The sequence below is a fragment of the Momordica charantia genome, assembly GCF_013281855.1.
Source record: "Momordica charantia cultivar OHB3-1 chromosome 7 unlocalized genomic scaffold, Mcharantia_2.0 BLBB01000007.1, whole genome shotgun sequence".
Lineage (NCBI taxonomy): Eukaryota > Viridiplantae > Streptophyta > Magnoliopsida > Cucurbitales > Cucurbitaceae > Momordica > Momordica charantia.
In genome coordinates this window covers 11,318,725-11,340,300 of record NW_028275165.1, presented here as the reverse complement: position 1 = coordinate 11,340,300, position 21,576 = coordinate 11,318,725, and the positions used below count along the sequence as shown (strand labels likewise).

The 21,576-nt window shown below is 39.4% G+C and overlaps 1 non-coding gene across 1 annotated transcript; it reads left to right on the top strand.

Moving 5' to 3' along the window:
* Positions 1–7,599: 7,599 nt before the first annotated feature.
* Positions 7,600–7,705, top strand: LOC148210346 (small nucleolar RNA R71). Its single transcript, XR_015792504.1, has one exon. It is a non-coding gene; the product is annotated as a small nucleolar RNA R71 (small nucleolar RNA).
* Positions 7,706–21,576: the final 13,871 nt, after the last annotated feature.

The window sequence follows — 21,576 nt, the reverse complement described above, 5'->3', positions numbered from 1 at the left end:
AATATTCTTCTCTTCCACAATTGGGGCATCTCTCTTAATTTGATCCTCAGGGAGCTGTACACCTTGTCGCAAGCATAAAGAAGTGACCAAACGTGGGTGATACAGCTTACCACGTGTTCGGTGGGCACACTCATGGATACTAGTATTGATCAATTCTCCATAATTCACATCTATGCCCTTTAGCATGGCATAAACCAGCAGTGCCCTATCCTGAGTGACATGCTCATCATGCTCCGTTGGCAGAATTCTGTTTTTGACTATGTATAACCATCCTGCAGCAGTGAGGGAAACATCCTCAGGTTTTAGTCGTACCTTGCCATGAGTAGTCAAATCCCAAGTGGCAGAGGGCTTCCCAACACATTCTAAAGCCTCATCAAGCTGTTCTAGAGTCGGAGTCACTAACATCTTATTGCCCACAACATCTCTGATATTCTTAATGTTAAAGGTGTAGTTGATCTGAGTGGCATCAAACCGTATTTCCTTCCCGCGCACTATGGCTATATGTGACTGGGGATGGACAGCAGCATAGAACTCTCTGACTAACTCCAAAGCCTCACATTGTATGGGCTGAATAAGTGGTCTCCACTCTTTGTCTCTAGCGGTCTCCCTCCAATCATCAGGCACATCTCCTAGAGTGAGATCGAATCCCAATTCTGTCATAATCTTACGGGATTTCATTAATGAAGTTCGAGTGGCTAAATTTGCCGTGTTCCATTTCGTCTCGACCTCCTCTCCCTCAGACAAGTCTAGTTCAATTGTATCAACTGGCCCAGGTGCCACTACCTTCTTCTTAGCTTCAGCTGCTTTAGCTTTCGCAGCTCTCGTTTTAGGTTCATTCGCGGGCACTGTTGGCTTCTTAGCCTGAACTGCACGACGTTTTGAAGTCTTTCTCTCCCGCCTCTTGTATTGGAACATTTCCCTTATCGTCTGCGTGTCCTCAAGATCTTCTTCGCTGGTAGGTTCTTGAGTACTATTCTCCCCAACCTTGGATCTACCTGTATCACACCCAAGCGGGTTAACTGTATTAGAAGGAATAGTGTGAGCATCCCTTACCCCTGGTAGAGTGGCCATCGGTGTGACATACTCATCCGTTGCCAACGAAGTAGATCCAGTTGCCCCAGTAGGCAACTCTTGGTGACTACAAAACGCTCCTTCTGTAGGTGTATCCAATGGGGAAGGTTCCTGAGTATCTGTTCTCACCACTTCGTTCTCGGTATCCTCTGTTTCCGACATATTTGAACAATGTCCTCATGAAACCAGTAGAAAATCATCATTACCATCTTCCGGTGTAATAATCAATGGAGATGAATAAAACTGCTCCTCGTCCCTGTTCTCCATAGATGAATCCTTAGGCGTTAGACGCCTACTACTCCCATCTTCCTCAATTTCTGGGTCTATCATCACCTCCTTGCCCTTCCTCTTTTGCCCTATCGAAACCCCGGGCTCTAGCCTATGGCTATGGCTCTTCTCTTGCTCTCCTCCATGCTCATCTCCTGCATCCATTGGCATATTGGTTGGGGTTGGCATCCTAGGAGGCTCTAAGGGTTTTAGTTGTCCCATGTTGAAGGTACTCGATATGTTAGGGTTCAATTGGGGTGCTTGAGGTCCTCTTTCTAGGAATGGAAGTTGAGGTGGTGGGGAAACTCTAGGTGAAATCATCCCGTAATTATGTGGAGGTACCCAATGACCCATTCCATAATAAGGTGGAAGGCTAGGAAATAGAGTAGATGGGTTTGGCATTCCATAAGGATGAACACTAGCTGGAATTTGCATTTGAGACAAGGGAAAATGATAGGAAGGAACCGGGTTAAACATAAACGGTTGGTACATACCCGGATTGATCATTGGAGGAAGTTGTTGAGGATTTTCAGCCCTAAACTCACTGTTTTGAGGTATATTAAAGGTGGGTAGTTGCTGAAAATTAACATAACCATGTGGGCTCATTATAGGATGTTGTGTAGGAGCTTGGGATGGAGGACATTCAAATGTTTGAAGCGGGTTTCCTCCCCTAACAGCAGCTAGCCTAGAATCTGAACCCATGTGGTGTTGGAAATTCTCCAATGGTGGAAAAGGAATGCTTGTGGCATTTGGAGCTTGAGTAGAAGAGGTAGGAAGTGAAGTATGTTGAGAAGAAGAAGCCATAGATGTAAGCAAATGCTGGAAATTCCTTCTTCTTTTTGGTAGCTGAAAATCGAAAACAAGGGTGATGAAGGGAGTGGGTTTTGCCGAAAAAACAAGGGGAAGAAGAGAGTTGTGTGGGTTTTGGTGGAGTTGTAAGCTTAGGCAATGAGTCTATTTAAAGCTTTCCCCAAACTAAATCCTAAATGGAAAGGGATTGACATTTAAGTTCAACTAAGTTTCCTAAACCTAAAAGGAAAAGAAAACAAATTTGAATACAAAATAGGATTAGGGAAACAAAATTTGAGTTTGAAGAGAAGTTCTTAAAGCTAAATCATAGAGGATTAATGTTGACCCAAAATAAAGCCCATGCTATCGAAAATTAAAACCCAAACCGTGAAGGAAAACGAAATTCGAACTGCTGGAAAACAGGGCAGGCGCCAGGCGCCTGCGTGATTTTTTTTCGCAAAGGGCAGGCGCCAGACGCCTGCGTAATTTTTTTTTTCTTTTTCTCAACGTTTTTTTTTTCTCTTTCTTTTTTTTTCTTTTTTTTCTTTTTTTTTCAACGTTTTCAAAAACATTCTCTTAATAAGAAAAACTTTATAATGAAACAAAGAGAAAATACAAGATACAAAGACTTCCTTCCTTTACTTTTGTTCTTTCAAAAACGGATAAGAAGGAAAAACATTTTTCGCAAAAAATTATTGACCTGAAAGTTGAATAGAGGTTTTTCCTCTATCCACTGGTTCTCCAAAATACGGCTTAAGTCTCTGCCCATTTACTTTAAAAACATTTCCCTTAGAGTCAACTAGATCCACTGCCCCATATGGGTAGACTTTAAAAATTTGAAAGGGACCAGACCATCTAGACTTAAGTTTTCCAGGGAAAAGTTTCAACCTAGAGTTGAATAACAGAACCAGATCACTTTCTTGAAGATTGTTCGGCCGAAGACGCCTATCATGCCACTGTTTAGTTTTTTCCTTAAACAACTTAGCATTCTCATAAGAAAAGTGCCTGTGTTCTTCTAATTCCAACAATTGTAACTTCCTCGCTTCACCTGCAGCCAACAAATCAAAATTTAATTTCTTAGTAGCCCAAAATGCTTTATATTCTAGCTCAAGAGGCAAATGACATGCTTTTCCAAAAACTAGCCTATAGGGGGACATGCCGAGGGGAGTCTTAAATGCTGTCCTATATGCCCAAAGTGAATCATCAAGCTTAAAAGACCAATCCCTACGGTTAAGATTTACAGTTTTTTCTAAAATGTTTTTTATCTCCCTATTAGATATTTCGGCTAACCCATTCGACTGAGGATGATATGCTGTTGCAACCCTATGACGCACATTGTATTTAGTCAGCAACTTTTGCATAGACCTATTCACAAAATGAGCCCCCCCATCGCTTATCAGACAACGCGGGGTTCCATAACACGTAAAAATGTGCTTTTGCAGAAAACGAATGACAACTTTGGAATCATTGGTAGCAGTTGCAATGGCTTCTATCCATTTCGAAACATAATCTACTGCTAACAATATATAAAGCTTACCATTAGAAGATGGAAATGGACCCATAAAATCTATACCCCACACATCAAATATTTCAATCTCCAGGATCGGGGTTTGAGGCATTTCGTGGCGTTTAGATATATTACCTGTCCGTTGGCATTTGTCACAAACCTGGGCAAACTTATGTGCATCTTTGAACAGAGTGGGCCAAAAGAACCCACTTTGCAAAACTTTGGCTGCGGTTTTGTGTCCTGCAAAATGTCCTCCATATGGAGACATATGACAAGCGTCTAATATCGCCTCGTGCTCTTCTTCTGCGACACACCTGCGTAAGATATTGTCAGGTCCTAGCTTATATAAAAAAGGCTCATCCCAACGATAAAATCGAACTTCATTTAGAAATTTCTTTACCTGTTGCTTGTTGAACTCATAAGGAACTATTCGACTTACCAAATAATTTGCTATATCGGCATACCACGGAACTGAATCAACTCGCAAGAGTTGCTCGTCAATAAACTGTTCACGTATAACAGTTCCATCATCACAGAGCGGGGATTCCAATCTAGACAGGTGATCAGCAACTTGGTTTTCAGTACCCTTCCTGTCCCTAACTTCAATATCAAACTCTTGAAGTAACAAAATCCACTGTATCAAACGTGGTTTAGCATCTTTTTTAGCAAATAAATATTTTAAAGCAGAATGGTCAGTAAAAACAATGACTTTTGTGCCTATCAAGTAAGACCTAAACTTATCAAAGGCGAACACAACTGCTAACAGTTCCTTTTCAGTAGTAGTGTAATTGAGTTGTGCACCGGTCAGAGTCTTACTAGCATAATACACAGGATGCAAGATCTTGTTTTTACGTTGTCCTAACATAGCTCCTATTGCACAATCACTGGCATCACACATGAGCTCAAAAGGTAAATCCCAATTAGGTTCGATAATTATAGGGGCTGAACTTAGAGCAACTTTCAACATTTCAAATGATTTTAAACAGTCATCATCAAAAACAAATGGTTTATCATGTTCTAACAATTGACACAAGGGTTTAGAAATTTTAGCAAAGTCTTTTATAAAGCGGCGGTAAAATCCCCCATGCCCTAAAAAACTTCTAATCCCTTTGACATTTGTAGGAAGAGGTAGCTTTGAAATGATGTCTATCTTAGCGTGGTCTACCTCTATTCCTTGCTTGGAAATTTTGTGACCCAAAACAATACCCTCTTGTACCATGAAATGACACTTCTCCCAATTTAGGACTAGGTTTGTTTGTTCACATCTCTCCAATACTCTCTCCAAATTAACTAAACAAGCGTCGAAAGAATTTCCAAAAACAGAAAAGTCATCCATAAAAACTTCTAGAATATTTTCTACCATGTCAGAGAAGATGGCCATCATACACCTCTGAAAAGTCGCGGGTGCATTGCATAGTCCAAAGGGCATTCACCTAAAAGCGAACGTACCATACGGACACGTAAATGTTGTCTTCTCTTGGTCTTCTGGAGCAATAGTAATTTGATTATAACCCGAATATCCATCTAAAAAACAATAGAAATCCTTACCTGCCAGACGGTCGAGCATCTGGTCAATAAACGGGAGAGGAAAATGGTCTTTCTTTGTTACCTTGTTGAGTTTGCGATAATCAATGCAAACTCTCCACCCGCTCACAGTTCGGGTTGAGATGAGCTCATTCTCCTCGTTGGCCACCACGGTTATACCCCCTTTCTTTGGTACACACTGTACTGGGCTTACCTAGCTGCTGTCGGATATTGGGTATATAACACCGGCGTCAAGCCATTTAAGAATTTCTTTCCTTACAACCTCTTTCATCTTCGGGTTCAACCGCCTTTGACTCTCAATAGAGTTCTTAGCATCTTCTTCCAATAGAATTTTGTGCATGCAAAAGGCTGGGCTTATCCCTCGGATATCTGCTATCGTCCATCCAATGGCCTTTTTGTGCTTCTCCAAAATCTGCAATAAAGAATATTCATTAGTAGGTGATAAATTGGAAGCTATAATAACTGGTAAAGTGTCGTTATCCCCTAGATACGCATATTTCAAATGCGACGGCAATGGCTTCTGCTCCAACGTGGGTGGTTCCACTATGGACGAAAGTAACGACTTGCATTCTTCTTTTTGTATTTTTTCAATAGGATTAGCCATATCTTCTGGTCCTTCTGCTATCTTATCAAGCTCTTCTTCAATCTCTGTAACTAATAAGTCATAAAACTCATCAAACATAACAGGATTCAAGCTATTTATAGCAGAGCACTCTTCAAAGTCTCCTGGTAATTTCATGGCGTCTAGAACGTTAAATTTAACTTCTTCATTATTTACCCTCATTGTAATTTCTCCCTTCCTCACATTAAAAACTGTATCCCCAGTGGCTAGAAATGGTCTTCCCAAAATAATGGGAACGTCTAAGTCTGCCTCGCAATCTAGAATGATAAAGTCCGCAGGGAAAATGAATTTGTCCACCTGGACTAAAACATCTTCTATCTTTCCCTCAGGTTTTATGATAGATCTATCTGCTAGTTGGAGGGTAACCGTAGTAGGTCTAGCTTCTCCTATGCCTAAAGATTTGAAAACTGATAATGGCATAAGATTAATACTAGCGCCTAGATCACATAATGCCCTACCTAAGTTTTTTCCTCCTATGGAACATGGAATGGTAAAACTGCCAGGATCATTACATTTCATGGGTAGCGGGCTGCCTACAGCTTCACTACTACATTTTGTCATGGCTACCAGTTCATGCTCTCCTATTTTTTTCTTCCTAGAAACTATATCTTTCAAAAACTTAGCATAATTTGGCATCTGTTCTAGAGCATCTACTAATGGTATATTTATATGCAGTTGTTTTAAAATATCTAAAAATTTTCTAAACTGGGAATCATTATTTTTCTTTACTAATCTTTGTGGAAACGAGGGAGTAGGGGTAAAAGAAGGCTGTACCTGTGGAGGAACACTCGGGGTGTCCTCATTACCTTTTCTAATATTTTCTTTTTCTGGTGTTGTTGGATTTTCTGGTATCTTTACAATTGGTTCAGTGGACGGAATCTGTACATCTGTTGTTGGCATTGTTGGTCCATCATATGCCAGTCCACTCCTGAGGGTGACAGCTTTGCACTGTTCTTTCCCTTCTCGTCTTGGTAGTTCAGTATGGCCTGGAAAAGAACCTTGTGGTCTATTCTTCAATTCATTGGCGAGCTGTCCCAATTGGGTCTCGAAATTCCTCATTGATGCTGCTTGGGATTGTATCACTGCGTCGGTTCGGGCCATGTACTCCTTCATCATATTCTCAAGATTTAAGTTGTTATTTTGAACTGGTGGAGTCTGTGTTCTCTGATTGTACTGCTGTTGCGGTGGTGGGATGTATTGTTGTGTAGGTGGAACATAGGGCTGCTTGTTCTGTTGGCTCTGCCCTTGATTAAAACCGCTCGAACCTCCTTGTCCTCCCCATGAGAAATTAGGGTGGTGCCTCCAACCTGGGTTGTAGGTGTTCGAATATGGGTTAAAGTTCCTATTGTTCCCATGTCCTACATAAAAAACAGAAGCAGGGTTATGTGGACAATTATCATAAATATGGTTTTCACTGCAAAATGAACAAATGAGATCGTTGACTTGGCAAACAGGGGCAGGAGTGCAATAATCCGACTGCACAGGTTGTATCGGCGTGGCTAATGGATTTTTTATTCCCAATGCCATCTCTTTCAGCCTCTGGTTCATTGTAACCATCTCTTTTTGCATCGAGGTCGCAATGTCCAGAGCCAAAACTCCAGCTGGATCTTGCTTCTTTGGTGCTGCCCTAGATCTTTGCGAACACCATAGTTCGTTATGTGAAGCTAAGTCATTTAGGATGTCAACTATCTCGTTGAATGTCTTCTTTGTAAAGGCTCCGTTGGCAGCATTGTTTAGCATCATCTTAGTAGGATGATCTAAACCTCTAAAGAAATGTTCTATCTGGATGCATGCCGGCAAGCCATGGTTCGGACATTTCCTGATTAGTTCTTTAAATCTCTCCCACGCCTCGTGAACAGGTTCACGATCATACTGTCTAAAGGAGATGATCTCCTCTCTGATATGAGCGTGGCGAGTAGGTGGGAAGAATTTTGTTAAGAACTTCTCCACTAACGACCCCCATGTGGTGATGGATCCCGGTGGAAATGCATTGAGCCATGCTCTAGCTTGGTCCTTCAAAGAAAATGGAAAAAGTGTTAGTCTCAGAGCATCGTCTGTTATACCAGGTAATCGAAATGCATTTGCAATTTGAATGAATGATTTCAGATGATCATGTGGATCCTCATGTTCCTGCCCTCCAAAATGTCCAATTGTCTGCAACATTTGGAACATCATTGGTTTAAGCTCAAAGTTTGCGTGGGCTGGAATAGGGTTGACTATCCCTGAATCAAAGTTCTGAAAAGCCGTGGCGGCATATTCTCGCATTGCCACGTCTCTGTTGTCCGCCATCTGGATATGGTTGAATTCATCATTTCTTGCATGATCCCTCATATTACCGTTAACAGCAGGTGGATCAACCGGATCACGAGGTGGAATATCTGCCATTGATGTGCTTGTACTCTCTACCTCACTTTCAGGACTGATTTCACCTTGTCTCTCTTTTTGCTTTTCTAGTTGTTTTCGAAGTCTTTGCTCCTTTCGAGTTTTTCGAAGGGTCCGCTCAATCTCAGGGTCAAGGGGTAGAAGAAAAGATCTTGTGCTCATGCACTTTAACTTACCCTTGTGAGATAAACGACCAAAAATATAGAACAAAAACGGTGGATGGAAATTACACCCAACAACAATTCACAAAAATAAAAACTAAAAGAATTTGAAAATAATTTTAAAACTAAAGTCCCCGGCAACGGCGCCAAAAACTTGACTGGGAGTTTATGCTGAACGCACGCGCTAAGCGTGGTAACAATTATATAGATGCAAGCGCACACCTGTCAGAGTAATATAAAATGGATGGAGTATCCAAGTATCGATCCTCAAGGACTTCTAAACAATTTCCAAACTCTAAAGTTTTAAAGAATAGTGAATGTTGGAATGAGTGATTCTTGTAAAATGGGAAGTGGTCACAAATAATGGTTTGGATTTGGGATTTGGACTTAGAATGATAAAACCTAGCCCGAATTACTTCAAGTTAGCCAACAAAGAATCAAGGACATGCTAAGGATAATATGCATTTTACTTTAGAAACTAACGACTACGCTTCTCACTTTACTTATGTCTAAGCAAGTTCAAAGTCCTAAGACATTCCCTAATATGTCTATTATTAGATATATCTTAGTTTTAGGATGGAAATAGTCGCAACCTCGGGTTAAGGTCCTATGTCTAGGCTACTTAAGCGGAACCCTTATGTCTAAGGCGCTCCTCTCCTCGGTTTAACCACTCAACAATGCAAATAAGCAACCTTTTCAGTATTGACTTGTTAAGACTTACAGTGGCCTTCTCTAAATCCTAACTTTTTGGGAAAACATGTTGAGCAATGAATGGAAAGCAAAAACACTACTTCTTAGCAACCCTTTTTAGACATAAAAGGCTAACTATCCATAACCGGGCTAGAGACGGGAATTTAGAAAGACATATTGAAGAAAATACAGCAAGTAAAACGGTTGAATGTGAAATGCATGTGTGAAAAACAAAAGTTAACTAACGGAGAGTTTTTATCGGGATTGAGAGCTTCGCCCTTCTCTTTCAAGCAAGCGAGAGTGTCACGTGCTCTTTCCTCCAAAAACACAACTCCCTTAACTAAAAATAAAGTAAAGGCGAAGGGAAGATAAGCAAAGTGCTAGATTTTTATATATTTGAATAAGTAGAAAATAACTAAGTACAAATGGGAACAAAACAAAGCTCAATAAAAGAATGTAAAGTGCTCGGGATTTAAAAACCAAAAGCAACTAATGAAAGCAACTCAAAAGTACTTAGAAAGCAACAAAGAAACACTAAAAATGATCAAGAGAAGGAAGCAAGGCTTGATGAATTTGGTGGAGAAGTTGCTGGAATTTATAGCTGTGCAGAATTGGTTAGGTAGGTCCTAAAACGATGGTGAATCACCCATTTCCAACTCTTTTGACTGACCAAATCGTGCTCAAACTGATAGTGGAACACTTCTTCTACACGTATGCATCGGTTGGAACCACCAAAACGCATTGGAAGACGCGTTTCATTAAGGGCAAAGTTGGAAGAAAACCTGTTTTTCTGCAGGCTTCCCAGGCGTCTGGCGCCTCCCATGATACTTTTTCGTCTTTTTGCTTCTTTTGATTAATTTGCACTCCCAAATGGTCCTAAAATGTCATAAATACAATATAAGCCATCCACAAACCATAATATATGAATTTTGCATGAATTGGAACTCAAACGATCGAGAAAAATCCGAAACAAAGCTGAAACATTGTAAAAACAGCATCTAAAACCTTCTTTTTACGCATGTAAACAAGCGTAATCAGTATCAGATAGGGCTAGGTATAAGTAGAGTTCATCTCCCGTGACTGGTTTTGAGAGGAGCGGGGTTGCCCCCAGGTATTGTTTTAACTCCCTGAACGCAGTCTCACACTCTTCAGTCCATTCAAATTGTCATTTTTTCCTTAGGACTTTAAAGAATGGCAAGCACTTGTCGGTTGAGCGACTGACGAACCTGTTGAGTGCCGCAATCCTCCCGTTAAGCCCTTGTAGTTGCTTTAAATTTCTAGGGGGACTCATTTCCAACACAACTTTGATTTTATCTGGGTTGGCTTCAATTACCCATTAGTGTACCAAGAATCCAAGGAATTTCCTTGAGGTCACCCCAAACGTGCACTTGCTGGGATTCAATTTCATCTTGTATTTCCTCAAAACCCGAAATGCTTCTGCCAGATCTGCTTCGTATTGATTGCTTTTCCGGATTTTTACTAACCTATCATCTACATAGACTTCCGTGTTTTTGCCAATCAACGTTGCAAACAATCAGTTTACCATTCGTTGGTTAGTCGCGCTTGCATTCTTTAACCAAAAGGGCATTACTGTGTAGCAATATAGGCCTCGATTTGTGAAAAAGGAGGTATTCTCTTGATCTGGTAGATGCATCTTAATCTGATTATATCCAGAGTAGGCATCCATGAAACTCAATCTTTCATGTCTAAACGGTGGCGTCAACTAGTTGATCTATACGAGGTAAAGGAAAAGAATCCTTTGGGCAAGCTTTGTTTAGGTCCGTAAAGTCGATGCACATTCACCATTTGCCATTTGGATTCCTTACCAGAACCATTCTCAATCCTGAGTGAGTTATGGACTCTTGCCCGTGAGGGCTCGTCCTTTGATCTGTATGGGTGAGAGTGTCACAAATTGCCGACTCAATATTCCTACCATTTTGGGGACGAGACCGAGTGGGGAGTTGGGAACATAACTTCACAAGATAGAATTCACTTCTCTCGGACTTTAAGGGAGTAGATGAGTGTTCCCTTAAATGCTGACTCCGGGACTTGAACAAGGGGCCCCACCCTCTCATTGGCCCGAGAGGGACTTCCGGTTATTGGTCGGACCATAACCGGGTTGTTCATTAGAGGAGCAGTGATATTTAAGGAGTAAGATGTAACTCAGGGGTAAAACAGTAATTTGACCCAACTTGAGTTACGAGCACTCGTGAAGGATTGACTCGTCATTAATGGTCGTATATCCATGGACACGAAAACAATCTGCAGTGAGAAGAGTGCAACTGCTGGTCTTTAGTGGAATGACCTGTAGTTAACGAATCTTGATTAACTCGATCAATGAGTTTGACCGATTAATCTTGCATCGTTGGAGCTTCTGATCTGTAGGTCATTAGGTCCCCTTGCTAGCTCATAACAGGTAAAATGAGGATCAAGTTTTTGGAAGAATTTGAACTGTTCAAATTTTATAAGGGATTATATGTATATTGATACATTATAATATATAGTTAATTTTAAATTAAAACTATATATTATGAGAGAAATTATTTGAATGTGATTCAAATAAAACTACATCTTATGCACATTAGTTTTAATATGAATCATATTCATATTAATTTTATTTGAATCTCATTCAAATAATTTCTCTCATAATATATAGTTTTAATTTATAATTAACTATATATTATAATGTATCAATATACATATAATCCATTAAGTAATTTGAACAATTCAAATTCTTCCAAAAACTTGATTCTCGTTTTACTCGTTATGAGCTAGCAAGGGGACCTAATGACCTACAGATCAGAAGCTCCAACGATGCAAGATTAATCGGTCAAACTCATTGACCGAGTTAATCAAGATTCGTTAACTACAGGTCATTCCACTAAAGACCCGCAGTTGCATTCTTCTCACTGCATAATCTTTTCATGTCCATGGATATACGACCATTAATGACGAGTCAATCCTTCACGAGTACTCGTAACTCAAGTTGAGTCAAATTACCGTCTTACCCTTGAGTTATATCTTACTCCTTAAATACCACTGCTCCTCTAATGAACAACCCGGTTATGGTCCGACCAATAACCGGAAGTCCCTCTCGGGCCAATGAGAGGGTGGGGCCCTTTGTTCAAGTCCTGGAGTCAGTATTTAAGGAAACACTCATCTACTTCCCTAAAGTTGGAGAGAAGTGAATTCCATCTTGTGAAGTTATGTTCTCAGCTCCCCACTCGGTCTCGTCCCCAAAATGGTAGGAATGTTGAGTCGGCAACTTGGGCCACTCTTACCCATACAGATCAAAGGACGAGCCCTCACTGGCAGGAGTCCATAACTCACTTAGGTTTGAGAATGAGTTGCCTGGTCATCCTAAGAAACAGCAATCTATTAGTTAACGTTGTTACATCTAAAGATTGGCTATTTTGTGGTCCGGTCTTATACAAACTCATTTTATAGGATACCCCCACTCGCATGTCTCCACACGAACGACCTGGACCGAGTCATCTGTAACCTTTACAGAGTGGGCCGTATCTATAGTGTTGCTAGGATAAGGTACCCAACCTTATCCATATACTATAGACCCTTTAGGTTATATCAGGGTATATCAAATATATACCTCGTATATCAGGGGTATATCAAATATATACGCAGTACATATATTGTTCCGGTTACACTAAAATAACCTCGGATGTTTAGTTTATTGGATTTTGGACAATGCAATGCTATGAATTCAACAACAAATTTATTGAATAAAACTTTATTGAATATACATTTGTTTTTACACAACATACAAACTACGAGTTTAGGGCAACACACCCAACAATAAATGCGGTCAAAGTTGGAAGAAAATAACAGAATTCTATTTTTTGCAGAATTGCGCCCGGCGCATTTTTGGAGGGCAAATTGTCAAAACACACGTTTTTATTAATGAAGGGCAAGGAGGACATTTCCCACATGTTCAAAACCATGAGTCCAAGTTCAAGTGAGGTGGTTAGGTGAATCTCAATCCTTTTCCACCTAAAATAGAGGGGAGTTTCAACCAACCTATGATGCTATAAAAGGAAGCGATCCATCCCTCAACAAATCATCCCTTTCAAGCTTCATTTCATCTTCTTTTAGATGCTCTCTAGTTGTAGAACATGTTTTTAGGGTTTATGTTCATGTTCTAGTTGTTTATTTCTTCGTTTTTCACGTTTTTACCTTTCGTATTGCTTTTAATTCGAGTTCTTACTTCCGTTTTTTGTTCATTCTATTATTTTAAAGTTCTTTAGCGAGTTTCAACTCCCCTCATGCTCGAGAGAGAAGAGGGTCAAGCTAGACCTTCTTGTATGGCTTATTTATTCATTTAAATTCAATGAAAATTACTTTCTTTATGTTTTCGTGCATTTCCTTTCATTTAATTATGTTCTAAATTAGTGATTAACCTCCTTGTGGAATGCCTTAGTCAAATGATTTGATTTTCAACACGCTCGGGATTTTGGCCAGATTGCGCCTTACATTTTTTTGGGTTGGTTTCTAAAAACTTATCTTTACGTCTGTTTTCCATTTGGCTAGTGAGAACTTGATTTATACACCAAAGCCCAACCTTGGGAAAGGTGAGTTAGGTAAAATAATAGGAACCAGTATGGGATGTAACTTAGGAATAAACGCATAAAACATGGTCCTAGGCATAGGCCCTCTGACCCATAATGCAAATGAGTTGGTAGATATTTTCTAGGATTGTAATCACACATAGGAATATGATTGTAGGTTACTGTAACGCCCCACGTTCTTTGACTCGTCTTTTTAGAGATAAATAGTATCTTTGGATTTTTCCCTAAGCTGATAACTTTAATTCTTGGATTTTATAATTTTGAAATTCTAATTTTTGGCTAAATTAGAATTAAGTTTAATTTCATTGCATTAAGATAATTTAAATTCTCGATCAGTGTAGGAGATTTTTAGTTAAATCTTAAATTCATGGTTTTTGGGACTCTTAATTTCTACTTATTGGATTATTATTCTTGGCTATTAGAGTTTAAGTTAGCTATTTAATTTCGGGTTGTTGTGGGTTGTATTTGATTTCTAAAGTAAAATTTTGGACTTGTTGTTTTGGGCCTTTGTGTTTTTTAGTTGGGCCACCTTTAAAAATAAGGGATTGGGCTTTTAGTATTAAAAAACAAATAAAGGAAAAGGGAAATGAAGAGAAAATTAAAACAAGGAACCCTAGGTCCCCTCCCTTATTTCTTCTTCTTCAACCTCCCAACACCGGTAGCCGCCCCTCACCTTGTGGTTCCATCATCGCCGCCCAGCCATCCCCATCTCCGGCGAAGTAGCGAACAGCGGTGACTGATAAGCGCCAAGGTTGCTCGTGTTTACAAAGCTAGAGGTCATTCTAGGATCCTTGCAAACATTCACAAAAACGACTAACTTACCGAATGATTCCAACCAAGAGTAAGGTTAGAAGATGAATCACTCTTAGATCGGACTTAGAATCTACGATGGTCACTCCTAGATCCTAAGACGACTCACTCCAGAATTAGCTTGATCGAGACTAATCCAATGAATCGGTTTAACATCAAACCTAAAGCAAGATTTGAAAGAAGCAACACCAAAAGTGTTAAGGAACAAAAGTTCTTGAATTTCAATATGTTTTAATGTTAAGTTTTCCATAACAAGAGCATTACAAGCCTTTAAATAGGCCAAATGGTCGTTCAACATAAGAACACCAAAGTTTTTCAAAATACTACTTAATGCAAATTGTAGAAAATAAGACATGCAAATTAAAACTTGATTGCACATCATTCTAGACACTTAAATGCGGATCAGAAAACGTAGTCATGCTTCAAATGGTCTTATCTATGTGCTGTAGAAGGCGCTTCACATTTGGATATGGTTTGACAACTTTTGACTTCACAAACTCCAAAGAGGTGAAATCTGCAAAGGCACCTGTTCACGAATCTGCACACTTTTTTTGTCCTCCGTGCCATCTCTCAAAATAGACAACTTTTCCCGTGCCATCTTTGCTCCATTCTCTTCTTGGCTCATTGAAGTAACATTATGCATAAATTCGGGCTCAAAACTCTTTGTTGGTTCTTGTGCATTAACAAGCTTTTGAAGGTGCAGTGTGAAAGCCTCTTGTATCTTCCTTGCCTTTCTTGTAATAATTGCTCCTTTGATATATGTAATTGGTCACAAATGGATTCGTATCATCCCCCTTTCTTTAAAAGGATTTGTCCTCAAATCAAGGTTTTCATTTCCTTCATCAAAACGAATCAAGTTAGTCCAATGATAAGCCTTAACAAGTTGTTCCTTACCTTGTGAGTTGTATATTGGGGCTTGAAGATTTATGATTTTCTTCGTTGGACATGTCACTTCTTTCTTCTTGAAAATTTCTATGGCCCTTTATTGTTTGCCTTCTTTGAGTTAACACCACTTTTTGACTTTCTTGAAGTGCAATCTTGAAGTCTTCATGTAATATCATCCTTCTTAGTCTTCTTATGTTTGGACTTGGACAAATTCTTCGTTCCTTCTAAAAGTGCTTCCAAACCCAATCACTTGGTTTGTTGAAATTGTGCTCGGATTTATTTTTCCTCCACTTGGTACTTTGCATTTGCATTCTCCAACATAACATTCTGCTTTCTCAACCATGGAATTCTTTATACAAATTCTTGGATAAGTAGTTTTCCACAATGCCTTTCACCTTAGGTTTCTTATGTCCATGGTTACCTACACAATAAGGAAGCAAGTTAGTATCTTTAAAATCAAGATATATTTTATACTTACCTTGTAAGACAATCTCAAGATCATGAGAAGATGATAGGATAACTCTTCTTGGCTCCTTTATAGCTTCCTTTGTTTCTTGTATTCGATCATGCTTGAATTGAAAAGTTGGAACTTCCTGCAAAAATCTTAGAAAAGTAGAAAGACTAGGATAAAATATGTGAGCTTGATAGTAAGGGTCCTTATGCAACAATGCTATAAGATTTGACTTATATTGACAAATGGATTGGATCTTGCTATTTTCCTCTTCTTTCCCCTTTGAATTCCTTTCTCTTAACTCTTCTCTTTCTCTCTTTTCTTTGAACTCACTTTTATCAAAATCAGAATCTTTGCGATCTTGTTCAGTAAATTCATCAACATGTGCTTTAGAATCTTCCTCAAATTTTGCATCATATTTCTCACAAGCATCATTTGAATCAACAACACCATTTCTTATCACCATGACTTCTTTATTGACACATTCTTTGCTCATGTGTTCAAACCCTTTACACTTCCAACATGTAAGAGAATTAGTCTTCTCCCTTACCTCCTTTGGAACTTCATTGTTTTTGGCATTGGAGCTCTCGGCCTTCACTCTTTTGACAGCACCAAACTTCCCTTTTGGTTGCATGAATTCATTCCATTTGGAATGCTCCTCTTCTTTCCTCAATTGATCTTCAATTTTGATAGCATGGTGATACATATCTTCCAAGTAAGGTGGTGGATTTCTATCAATATGATGAACAATTTCCAGATTCAAACCTCCAAGGAATCTAGACATGGTTTCTTCCTCTTCTTCTCGAATGTGTGCTTTTTCCATTAAAATCACCATCTCTTGATAATACTCATCAACACTTTTTGTTCCCTGCCTCAAAGCTTGCAGTTTAGTTTTCAAATCATTTTTATAATGTTTGGGAGCATACCTCATTCTCATGGCTTCTTTGAGTTTTTCCCAAGTTTCTATTTGATCCTCATCTTTCCTTCTTTTCTCGGATTTGAGATGTTGATACCATTCATTAGCATGATTAATGAATTCGGCAATGACAAGTCTCATCTTCTTATTTTCACTATATGTAGAGTAATGAAATACACGTTCTATCTTCCTTTCCCATCGCAAGTAAGCATTGGGGTCCGTCGTTCCACTAAATGATGGAATTTTGAGTTTAGCTCCACCATCTCTCTTTTCATTTACTCTTTCCCATCTCCTCGGTTGCATAATGTTGGCAAAGTTATTCCTTCCTCTACTCCCAACTTGTTCTTTTTGTACATCGAAGTCAAACATACCTTCATCTTCCTGTAAGACTCGTTCTTCTCTTCGTTGTTGCACCCTTCTTTCCTGCCTATCTTCCCTCATCATTTCCACCATATCTTGAATTGATTGAAGAATGGCCATAGTAGGATCCTGCGGTACTCCCTGTGACATTTTGTTAGAAAAATAAAATAACAAAATAAGGACCTTTCCACTCCTCTCACTAGGATTTCACTCAAGGACACTCGTGTTTATCACTCGAGGGTAGGCTTTTGGTACTAGGTCAAAGATGTAAGGGTTGGCTTAAATTTTGGTGCAATCTTGCTTAAAGCTTGATATAACTAATTCAATGATCAACTCTCACAAACTAAGACTACAACAACTCAATCTTAGGATAAAAAACTTGATAATTTAAACAAAACACAACATAATGAAAAGAACTTTTCATGTGCCTCGGATCTTCGAATGCTTTTTTTTTGTGCTACTGTTTTCTTTCTTTTGTTACTGATTTTTGTTTCTTTTGCTTCTGTTTTTTTTTCTCTTTTGCTTCTATTTTTTTTTCTTTGCTAATAATCCGAGAGCAAAAATACAAGAATTTCAAGGCAAGTTGTAGTATGTCTTGTTACACTTTGTAAGAACTACTTTCGAAAAAAGAAAAAATGACAGAATATAAAATTAGACAAAGTAAAGATATTTCAACTCTAGAGCCGGCCAAAGGATGTCGACCAATGCTGTGATACCAAATGATAAGCGCCAAGGTTGCTCGTGTTTACCAAGCTAGAGGTCCTTCTAGGATCCTTGCAAACATTCACAAAAACGACTAACTTACCGAATGATTCCAACCAAGAGTAAGGTTAGAAGATGAATCACTCTTAGATCGGACTTAGAATCTACGATGGTCACTCCTAGATCCTAAGACGACTCACTCCAGAATTAGCTTGATCGAGACTAATCCAATGAATCGGTTTAACATCAAACCTAAAGCAAGATTTGAAAGAAGCAACACCAAAAGTGTTAAGGAACAAAAGTTCTTGAATTTCAATATGTTTTAATGTTAAGTTTTCCATGACAAGAGCATTACAAGCCTTTAAATAGGCCAAATGGTCGTTCAACATAAGAACACCAAAAGTTTTTCAAAATACTACTTAATGCAAATTGTAAAAAATAAGACATGCAAATTAAAACTTGATTGCACATCATTCTAGACACTTAAATTCGGATCAGAAAACGTAGTCATGCTTCAAATGGTCTTATCTATGTGCTGTAGGAGGCGCTTCACATTTGGATATGGTTTGACAACTTTTGACTTCACAAACTCCAAAGAGGTGCAATCTGCAAAGGCACCTGTTCACGAATCTGCAAACTTTTTTTGTCCTCCGTGCCATCTCTCAAAATAGACAACTTTTCCCATGCCATCTTTGCTCCATTCTCTTCTTGACTCATTGAAGTAACATTATGAATAAAGTCGGGCACAAAACTCTTTGTTGGTTCTTGTGCATTAACAAGCTTTTGAAGGTGCAGTGTGAAAGCCTCTTGAATCTTCCTTGCCTTTCTTGTAATAATTGCTCCTTTGATATATGTAATTGGTCACAAATGGATTCGTATCAGTGACAGCAGCTTAACGGAGCAGCAGCGGAACGCGAACAGACCGTCTTCGATGGTGCAGCTCTTCTATCGGCGGCGTCGTTGGCATGAGATCCGTCGATCTCCGGCGAGCCGTTTCTCCTCAGTCGAGCCCGACACCCAGATATAGTTTGGTCGATTGGTTTCACGTCGATCTTCCCCGTGCGACTAGCAGACACCCACGGCGGCGCTTTCACCTGCAACGACACAACAACAGCTGCGGTGGATCCCTCCAGTGGAGTCTGTAGCGCTGGCACCCAAGACCCGTCGGCAACGAAGTGGCACGAGGTTCCGACGCGACGCTCACGCTATTCTCCGATTACAGCTTGTGGCCAACACACGAACCCACGTATCTGACGACTCGTTTTGCAACCCCGACGCCAACAGTAGCAGATTCGCCAAGGTTTCTTTGCTCCAGCAACACTTGGTGTTGACCCATCCTTGTTCGGAGTTGGTTTCGAGTTACCCGCCCCTATTCGGATTCAAATAGACGTTACCCATTGCTTTTCGACAACGGACCAGCAAGCGCGAAGACTTTCGAACTTGGATTTAGGAGCCTGAACCTCCTTGGCGTCGACCCGCTCCTTACCCAAGAGGTTTTATGGTGAGATAATAGGTAACGAATCATCTAAACTTACTTTCGATGCAAACTAAGTGTTTCTAACGTGAACTCTAATCAAGTTGGTTTGCTTTTGGATTTAGGAACCCTTCGACGAGCTTAGTAGCGCTTTGGGACTTTGTTGTAAGTAGTTTCTTACTGAAGGGATTGGTTGATGTGTGCTGATATGATATGGTTGTTTGCTCGTGTGCCCATGTGTGATATTTGCATGATTGCTTATCATTGTTATCATTTAGTAAACATCATTGTTGATAAAACTGTTGATATATCTCGGGAAAATTATGTGGTTGTGTGAATAAATTGTAACCAAGTAATCTTGGATGACTATGTTCGAATTGTTGTTGTGCTTTAATTGGTTTTCATTATGAAAATTATATACTTGTACTATAATCTGTTGTTCCGAAAGCATATTGAAGATTTATGAGAAATCAGTTGTGTTTGATATATGCTGGATATCTATCGATTATATTTTGGTTAAGTTGTTGGTTGTGCCTCTTCTGTAAACGATGCCTGTTGGAGTTGTTGGATCATGTTGGACTATTTTAAATTGATTGGCTTTTACATATGATCATTTTGGTGTATCGCATATTGGACTGTTATGAGATTATTGATGCATGAGGCATGGCGTAGTAGCAAGTAGAACTCTTGTGAGAGTTTTGGGACATAACAAAGTAAGTAGACAAGGGGCGTGTGCGTGCGTTAATGTGTGTTAAATAGTTTTTAATATGCTGGTTTTGTGGCGTTTAATATTGATTTTGATACGCTGTTGTGCTAGGTATCTCTCGTTGTGTTAATTTGTATACTTGGAGTAGTGTAGAATATTGGTCGGTGATAATGGCGTAATTTTCTGCTTTGCTAAACTACTGAGAATTGTTGTGGGGATGTTTGTTGTCTGAATATGCATGAATTGTTCGGCGTGTTTTGTGTGTTTTATTATATCTAGCAATGCTTATTGAATATTGATGTTGGATATTAAGTGTTTTGGGTGAATTGTGTTGGGCTCTAATTGTTTAAAATTTGTTTGGTTATGCTTTGTTGTGACAAAACTCATTGTGGAGCTGTTGTTAAGAAATGTTATATTGTGAAAGCATGATTGGTTTATCATTTCATTGTTAGAATGTTGTTTATGTTGTGGAAGCATGCTGAATTGTGTTTGTGAGCTGAAAGATGCATGGGTCATGGCTTAAGATAGCATATAGTAAGACTCTGGTGAGAGTTGAATTCTTGGGGAAACTGAATGGGTGAGTGTCAGGGCCTCGGGTATAAATGGTCGGGGGCTGATACGTCACTAACTAAGTATCGAGGCCTCGGGTAAAAACGGTTGAGGGTCGATGCGAGCAGTCTTTTGGAAGGAATGCTATTGGGGCCTTGGGTAAAAATGGTCAAGGGCCGATAGATGGTGAAGTCATCGGGGCCTTGGGCAAAAATGGTCAAGGGTCGATGCACAGTTCAAGGCCTTGGGGATAAATGGCAAGGTCGTACGCCAAGCCTCTGTAGATGAGTGTCAGGCTTTGGGGATAAATGGCAAGGGCCGATGCGATTCGAAGGAGGAAGCCTTTGAGGAATCAAGAAAGAGAACTAGTGTGTTAATATGTAAGGATGAGTTTGACATGTACGGTACATGTATAGTTAAACATTTGCATAAACTGCTTCTTGTGATATTTTTCTATTTATTCAAAGCTCGAGAGTTGTGATAAGCATGATATTTTGATTCTTTAATAAGCATGACACGTTGTTTCTTTGATAAGTATGCTGTTTGTGCGTGACCCTTCAGATAAGGGCTGCTTACTGAGTACTGTGGTTGTACTCATCCCTTTTTGTTCCCTCCAGTTTGCAGGTATCGAACTAGCTCTTGGGATGGTGATGGCGAGGAGGAGACTTGATTAGAGAGACCCGTTAATTCTGCGTCATTAAGTTTCAAGTTGAATAGGATAGCTATAGTTATTTGTTTTTAGCTTAAGTCTGTTCTTAGATTAATAAAGTGTTTTGTGAAGTCCCATATTTAGGGGATGTCCTAGGATTGATAACTCGTTTTCTTGAGAACCGTAATTTTGTGTAGCTACTTGACTTGTGGTGACGTAATACGTTGAGGATATTTATCAGTATAATGCATTTGTTCAAGTTGAACTTGAGATATCTTTTGCTTTGCTGTTTTTGTGAAAGTTAGATTCGTGTAGTGGATGGTTTATGATTAGTGAAGTTTTCATTGAGAAGTTTCATGAGGTTAGTTTGTTATTAAATTATTAACTGTGAAGGATTTGAGTTTCTTTAGAACGTTAGTGGTGTTTGGGCTGCTTAGTGCAAGTTCTTGTAACTGTT